Source organism: Amphiprion ocellaris, chromosome 2 (assembly GCF_022539595.1).
Source record: "Amphiprion ocellaris isolate individual 3 ecotype Okinawa chromosome 2, ASM2253959v1, whole genome shotgun sequence".
Taxonomy (NCBI): domain Eukaryota; kingdom Metazoa; phylum Chordata; class Actinopteri; family Pomacentridae; genus Amphiprion; species Amphiprion ocellaris.
In genome coordinates, this window is record NC_072767.1 from 19778113 (window position 1) to 19784112 (window position 6000).

The following is a 6000-nucleotide window of genomic DNA, read 5'->3' on the forward strand; positions in this document are numbered from 1 at the left end:
TGCCATCAAAAGGCCTCGCAGGAACCAGACGTGACACTTAATCACAGAGTGACAAGGTGTAACGTTATAGAGACAAACATCACTTTATAGAAGACATACTCATCTCACAGCCTGCAACACTCCTACTCCAGACCAGCGAGTGTTGCTCACACAAAGCAGAGCCATCTCTATCTGCCCTAAGGGAGTCCTTCGTGTGAATGTAATGTTTTCCTTTGAGTTAAAAAGGAAAAACCACAGGATAGCATGTAAATAAATCTTTATAATTCAAACAAAATGCTTTGAATTTTTAAAAACTGGGGCCACATGTTGGGTTTGACTTTTGGGATTTGCATAATTGCTGATAACAATGGAAATAATGCATTTTGGTAAATAAACTGTCTTTTGTGGGAATTTGTTCCTGGTCTGGTTCCAGTTACTGTACATGGAAACAAAAGGAATGTGGACTCAGGCGTTTACTCCTACACAGTATTTTTGTCATTAGGAGAGGAGAGGAGAGGAGAGGAGAGGAGAGGAGAGGAGAGGAGAGGAGAGGAGAGGAGAGGAGAGGAGAGGAGAGGAGAGGAGAGGAGAGGAGAGGAGAGGAGAGGAGAAATTTTCTGTAAAGATGAAGAAAACTCACAGAAAAGAGGAGAGTGGAAGGAGGCAGTGCGGGTGACTAAGCTTGCTGAGCCTCCTAACATGTACTTCAAGGGTTCAAGTCTGGCTCACAGCCCTTTTTGCGTGTCACACCCGCTGTCTTATCTTTCCTGACACTCTCCATGGTTCCCTATCTTAAAAAGCTTCAGTGTCAAACTAATCTGAAAGATGAAGTGCAACCAAAAGCCAAAGAGGTTTGTTTATTGGCATTGTAGAGCACCAGCTGCCTATGGCTATAAAACAGCAGGTCAGGGGTGAACCCTTCCATTTCTTCAATCTCCTTTTTCCACCTGTATTTCTTGCTACGCCTTTCTCTCCTCTTTCTATCATCTATCTCACCACACTGGGAAGCACACTAAATACAGAGGAGCGCTGCAGGCAGAAGGACTGCAGAAAAAGCAGCAGCAAGATATTGGACACGGGTGAGCAACGAGGCCCGCCGGTTTAACTGCGATAGATGTGGCAGCAGAGATGTTGACTGGCTGTTCTTTACGTACAGGGATATTTCAGTGACGCTAACAGAACTGTCCCTTTCTTCCTTGACACAGAGATGGACAGGGTGATGATATCAAATAAGGGTAATTAGGAAAGATCGGAAAAGAGAAAATCAAGGAACTTCAAACAACTGGGGGAACAGCTATTTGCTTGCAAGACACAAAGTCCAAAACTGAAAAAAAAACCATTGTCGCTTATTAGCTATGTTGCACCATCAACTTCTACTTACCTTATCCACTGGTGTATAAACTATGCTATAAAAGAATTATGAGACAAGAGTCAGTGGTACAAGTGCCTGTTCCTTTCTTGTCCAATTAGGGACCAAGTCGACATGACAGTCGGCAAGTTTGCAAGTTCAGACAGCTTTTCTCCCCAATCAATAGCTGAATAAAATGATGAATAAGCTTTCATACAGATTGCCAGTAGGGACAGAAGATGATGATGGCAAACAAGTGGCCAGGCAATTAAGATTGGAAAACTGAATGGGAGAATCAGGAGAAAATACAAGGAGTTTGAAGAGAAATGAATCACAGCCTCAAGAGGAAATGAAACCACAAACTAAACACAAGGAGGGAGAAGAAATAACAGACGACAGGATGGAGATGAGGGGATGTTGATTATTGGACATGCCTGTAACGCACAGATTGGACTCATTTTGACAACAGGTCTTTTAATTTTCTTCCCCTTGTTGCTGCCAGCCAAGATAAAGCCTCAGTGTCCGCATGGTATATTTTGTATTTTCTCAAGGATTTCAAGGGGGCTTTTGAACATGCGTGTTATTTTTTATTAATTTCTGTGAGGGATGTGCTGCTTCACTCTACTTTAGTCTTTCCGATCACGTCCACGCAAATCGTTTTAATTAACTAAAGTTTTATAAGTGCTTTTGATCTTGCGCTGTAAGCATTTTCACTGAGTCCTGACCAACCCTCGGTCAGCACTGCTGCAAAATGTAGCTACTTGATTTTCATACTGACAGCTCTGTAGTTCGCTCGCCCCTGAGATACTGCTGCGACTGCTGCATCGTCCATCTGTCTGTCTGTTAGCTGCCATATGAGCGGGTGACACAGTTTTCCCCCCCAAAAATGCAGAAAGCACAAACAGCAGGCTTGAGAGCAACACAGTATGTGCACTAATGAGGATCTGGGACATGCGTTGAACAATGGGGACACCATTTAAAAGTCCCCATCCGCCGTAGCTGAAATCTGATCGACCCCAAATCTATGAAAACATTACGTCCTGGGGGGGGTACCTGCCTCCCTGTAGCTAAACCCCCACTCAGCTCACCTCATTCTGTCTCTCACTGACTAATAGAAGTCATCTATCTCTGCAGCAACTCCGGGGTGAACTGGGAATAGGCAAGTAACTTGAAATTCCTCCTAGAGAAAAAATCAAAGGCTTGATCCCTTCTTAAAAACACACAGAGAGAAGGAGGCAGAGGAGTGAGAAAATGTTCAAGACGTCGGCATGTGCATTTGGAAAACTGCCAGCACTGTCTCGCAGTGTTCTGATGCCAAAACAAAGACTTCACAGCAGAGACAAGAGTCAGACAATGGCTCTCCATTAGTGTGGCCACGAACACGCCAGGCTATCTTAGCCAAGCACGCTTAATATGAGTTCACATCCTGCTAGATAAAGGTTGCGGTGTTGAAACTCACTGACCATAGCCAAACAGCCACTGGGAGGCTGTAAATTTGAATCTTTGCATATGCATTTATTGGAAATGAAAATGATTTTTCTGAGGAAATTGAGCCACTGCAGCAGAATAAAAATACAAGCAAGCACACAGAGTTGACAACTGTGAGGAACTGCTGTTCGGTTTCTCTTGAAAAGTTTTCTTTTTAAGTGATCCTAAACAGAGAAACGCATGAATATCCTGAATAATAACTTTTAATAGTTTCACGTTTGGTTCTGAGAGGTCCCCAGTGAGATGCAATAATCAGAGCAGTGGAAGATTTGAGAACAGCTCAGTGGTAGCGATAGGGAGCAAAATGCCTCACAGCAGTTGCAGAATTTATTCCAAATTGTTCACAAATACTAAAGTGAACTGAACACAAACAGTGGAGCAGGTTTTACTTGCTGTAATCGTGCCTTCTGTTCCTGTGGTCCGCTCCCGAATGAGTTTCATTGTAAGACAAAAAGCCACAGTCTATCTGAGGCTGATATGAGACTTCAGTAGTTTGTGTCTGATGAATTCCAGCTTAAATCAGAGAGGACTGACATACAACAGGATGGAATTTCAAACTGAAAACATCGTCACCATCCAAGATAGTCCCCAGATTTGATCACTTCAGACTGTCGGTGCCTCATCAGCATCACAAAACTGTGGACTGCGTTTTTACACAGAACTGAGCTGTGGTTTCTGTCCTCCATCACTTGCTCTGAAAGTGGCAGACAGACTGAAAAGTTGGTCGCGTATGATGTTTTCTCTCTCTGAGTCTTGTATTGATGATTTATCTGGGACAGTTTTATGTCAACCCAAGCCTTGGAAATGTTTCAGCACTGGGTGTATTTGCCAGCTGTAGTCCCTTCTCAAAAAGTGTGTCAAGAACAGCTAAAAACAACAAGTGGTCATTTAACCACAACCATAACTGGTGCAGAAATAAAATCAGTATTACTTAAATGAATGCCTCCCTCTTTGAATTTCCCACACTAGGAATTAAATAATCATCTAATTTATATTATACTTTCATTACATTTTCTTTAGATATAAACACCTTCTCTACGATGTTAATTTTGTATATTAAGGTGCACATATTCCTAACCTCACCTGCAAATCAGGGATTATGTTCATCGTGTGATTAACTTGTTTTTCTGGAGCTGCTTCTCTGATTTTGGCAAGTATCCACTTTGACTCTGTGGAGACACTCAGCCGATTTGTATTCTCATTTTCTGTTATTGACTCATGTTCCAAATCTGTGTCTGATATTTTGTTTGTATGCAGAGCAATTGTAACACTGGCTTGTTTTACTATTCGCTTGATATCGGAATCTCCATATGCTGACTAAATGAGGACATTCTCTCAGGTTCTCGTTTTCATCTGATTTAGGTAAATTTAGGATATTTAATTGAGTGTCCACAGGGAAATATTTGTAAGATATTATTTTTGAAACTGTAGCAGATTTCACACCAGCATCCCTTTTGTAATTCAACATCTAGGTAGGAACCCTAAATCCATGTGTAAACAAACCCAGGTTTTCCTTTGTTTCCACGTTCTCTTTCCTAATGATCACCAAAAGCTGTTTGAGTACAAACTCTTTTCTAACTCTGTACCACCCAGCTCTGGCTTTGAAGTGCTATTTTTCCTCACCTCGTTAACCGACTCGCACTTTTTTTAATCGCCGGCCTGCTTTGCTGTGAGCGTAATCGAAAATCTGAAAATAAAACATCTCAGTCTGTGTCACATAGCGTGAAATATGATAATGTATGAAAGAGAAAGTTTTCTTAGGGGAAAATTGATTTTCCACTCGGTTGCAACTGTGGCTTGATCCATCACTTCTGCATCTCGAGATGAAGAAAGTGTTGGTCAGGGTGTTGTGGCCGCACTGGATGTAACATATTTTTTTGATGAAGTATATGTTTCAGTAAAATTGGGAGGTGTTAGAGGTGTCGGAGAGACTGAACACAGTTTACTGTAGTATTCATTTACTTGTTGTGGCAATATCATCTGTCATGTGGGTATGTGGGTTTTGGACAAAAGCTAAAGATGGATGGACGGCTGATGTGTAGCTAAATTTCCTCATTGCTGAAGACAGCCTGAGGGGCAGGTGTTAATGAGAGTCTGGAAAAACAACCATTGGACACCGGGCCGGTGGCTGAAAGATTTACATATTACAAGAATGGAAACAGTATTCAATTCAGCATGATTGATGAGGTTATCAAAATGCAGAGAGACTGAAACCATCAAGCTCAGATTTACAAAATGAAGCCAAACAGGAGTCAGAAGCTGTGTTTCTGTCTGAGTGTTTGCATTTATTTGTGACAGACTTCACTCAGAGATTCCTCTACTTGTGATGTGATGAAAAACGCAAGAAGTGAGTGCAACTTTTTAGAGGTTCCATTGGGATAAAGTCCCTCTCGCTCTATCATCATTACTCTTCATCAGGCCCAGCGGGGGTCTCCAGTGATGCTGCATCATTTGTCAACAAGGGAACAAACCAGACAGCAAATGGTATCATTTTCTATTTTGATAAGCAATACATACATTCTGACAGCTGCAATTTGAACAGCAGATGGAAAATAGTTTAGCTTTTAGCTTCCCCTCTGCTATCATTTCCAATGAATGCTGTGGCCACCGTCAAAATCTTGCATCTTTTAACAGAAATAGAGTCCTTTGCAGATGAAACATCTGATGCTTCAAATTTTCAAACTCTGACATGAAACACAAATGTAGATGCTAAATATTAAATGGAGAATATCAAGTATGGATGCGAAGAACAAGATTAATTGGTCCACCAATTACTTTGGTAGACTTTGTGGTTTTAAAAGACATGCATATCTCACATAGCCTACCGCTGCTTGCCACTCATTAGCGACCCACAAAAATACTACAATCTATATTTTAGCACATATATTATAATATATAATAACCTCAGGACTGGAAAAATAACAGTAAACACAGCCATCAGCTTTCCATACAGGAACTGGAGATCAAACATTTTTGAATGGGTCTAAATAGAATGTGATGGATTTGCTTATTCACCTTATTATTCGATTTACACTTGATTCTTCTTATTATTTTTATCAAAGTTAGATCAGTGTGAATGCACACATGGCCTGAGTCTTAGCTGGAGGAACATATATGGCTTGCCAGCTAGCAACAGCAGTTTAGGTTGCAGGTCATACAATGCCTTTACTGTCATTAATCTACAC